The sequence below is a fragment of the Oncorhynchus nerka genome, unplaced genomic scaffold, assembly GCF_034236695.1.
Source record: "Oncorhynchus nerka isolate Pitt River unplaced genomic scaffold, Oner_Uvic_2.0 unplaced_scaffold_2041, whole genome shotgun sequence".
Lineage (NCBI taxonomy): Eukaryota > Metazoa > Chordata > Actinopteri > Salmoniformes > Salmonidae > Oncorhynchus > Oncorhynchus nerka.
This window is the reverse complement of record NW_027039312.1, coordinates 53,816-56,272: the sequence shown is the minus strand read 5'-3', so window position 1 is coordinate 56,272 and position 2,457 is coordinate 53,816. Positions and strand designations below refer to the sequence as shown.

General features: G+C 44.4%; 1 pseudogene; it reads right to left on the bottom strand.

The window, feature by feature from the left end:
- Positions 1 to 1,071: 1,071 nt before the first annotated feature.
- Positions 1,072 to 2,457, bottom strand: part of LOC135567464 (zinc finger protein 135-like) — a 3,260-nt pseudogene continuing 1,874 nt past the window's right edge.

The window sequence follows — 2,457 nt, the reverse complement described above, 5'->3', positions numbered from 1 at the left end:
AAGCAAACAGCTGGAGGCAGGGCTTTCTCCTGTAGATCTCCATTTGAATGGAATGGTCTGCATATCCATGTGAGAGACGCAGACTCGGTCTCAACCTTTAAGTCTTTACTGAAGACTCATCTCTTCAGTAGGTCATATGATTGAGTGTAGACTGGCCCAGGAGTGTGAAGGTAAAAGGAAAGGCTCTGGAGCGAACCGTCCTTGCTGTCTCTGCCTGGCCGGTTCCCCTCTCTCCACTGGGAATCTCTGCCTCTAACCCTATTACAGGGGCTGAGTCACTGGCAAACTGGTGCTCTTTCATGCCGTCCCTAGGAGGGAGTGCATCACTTGAGTGGGTTGAGTCACTGACGTGATCTTCCTGTCTGGGTTGGCGCTCCCCTTGAGTTGTGCTGCATTGGCACATCTTTGTGGCTTTACTCGGCCTTGTCTCAGGATGGTAAGTTGGTGGTGAAGATATCCTTTTCCTGTTTGGTGTCCGGAGCCTTGTTCTTCTCTAGGTTTCTTCTTAGGTTTTGGCCTTTCTAGGGAGTTTTTCCTAGCCACCGTGCTTCTACACCTGCATTGCTTGCTGTTTGGGGTTTTAGGCTGGGTTTCTGTACAGCACTTTGAGATATCAGCTGATATAAGAAGGGCTTTATAAATAAATTTGATTTGATCCAAACTCTTTTTTTAGTTTGTCAATTTTTGTTAAATCACATAAATAGTACTCTTCCATTTCAGAGCCTGGATTTTTCCCCATGAGGCTAATATCCATAACATGTTGATATCAATTCATAAGTGGGCACACGTTTAGGCTTCTACATTGTGAAATCATTACAATACTCCTACTACAATGTTAAAAACATCTACATTGTGACATTAATTCATTGAAATCATGAAACAACTACTTCATGTATGTATTTTCTAATATTTGATCAGAGATCTTTTATCAGATTATATCTGGTCACAGCTATGAGATTTCAATCCTGTGTGTTCTCTGGTGTAGAGTCAGATTGACTAAAACTCCTCCCACATTGATCACAGCTATAAGGTTTCTCTCCTGTGTGTGATTCTCTAAATACTGTGCACTGATCAGATCTCCATCAGGCTGTGTGACTGAGTAAATCTCTTCCCACACTGATCACAGCTATAAGATTTCTCTCCTGTGTGTGTTCTCTGGTGTTGAGTCAGATTGCCAGATGAAGTAAATCTCTTCCCACATTGATCACAGCTATAAGGTTTCTCTCCTGTGTGTGTTCTCTGGTGTAGAGTCAGGTTGCCAGATGTAGCAAAACTCTTCCCACATTGATCACAGCTATAAGGTTTCTCTCCTGTGTGTATTCTCTTGTGCACTGTCAGATCGCCAGATCGACTAAAACTCCTCCCACATTGACCACAGCAGTTCTCTGGTGTAGAGTCAGGTTGCCAGATGTAGCAAATCCCTTCCCACACTGATCACAGCTATAAGGTTTCTCTCCTGTGTGTATTCTCTTGTGCACTGTCAGATCGCCAGATCGACTAAAACTCCTCCCACATTGACCACAGCTATAAGGTTTCTCTCCTGTGTGTGTTCTCTGGTGTAGAGTCAGGTGGCCAGATGTAGCAAATCTCTTCCCACATTGATCACAGCTATAGGGTTTCTCTCCTGTGTGTGTTCTCTGGTGTAGAGTCAGGTGGCCAGGTGTTCTAAATATCTTCCCACATTGATCACAGCTATAAGGTTTCTCTCCTGTGTGTATTCTCTGGTGGTGTATCAGGCTGTGTGACTGAGTAAATCTCTTCCCACACTGATCACAGCTATAAGGTTTCTCTCCTGTGTGTATTCTCTTGTGCACTGTCAGATCTCCAGATCGACTAAAACTCCTCCCACATTGACCACAGCTATAAGGTTTCTCTCCTGTGTGTGTTCTCTGGTGTAGAGTCAGGTGGCCAGATGTTGCAAATCTCTTCCCACATTGATCACAGCTATACGGATTCTCTCCTGTGTGTGTTCTCTGGTGTAGAGTCAGATTGCAGATTGATCACAGCTATAAGATCTATGTGTATTCTCTTGTACACTGTCAGATCTCCAGATCGCATTGACCACAGCTATAAGGTTTCTCTCCTGTGTGTATTCTCTTGTGCACTGTCAGATCTCCAGATCGACTAAAACTCTTCCCACATTGATCACAGCTATGAGATTTCTCTCCTGTGTGTGTTCTTTGATGTTGAGTCAGATTGCCTGATGATGTGAATCTCTTCCCACAGTCAGAGCAGCAGTGAGGTTCTTCCTGTGGGTCTCTGCGGGTGTTTATTGAGGTGTTCTGATCTGGGAGACTCTTCTCTGTCTCCTCAGCATCATTAGGTTGTTGAGGCTCCCCAGAGGATCCACGATAGTCACGTCTCTCTCCTGTGTGAACAACAAAGTCAGACAGATGATTAAAGGCCCACAACAGTGATAATCCATTGTAAAAGGTGATGCCAACAGCGTAGCCATGA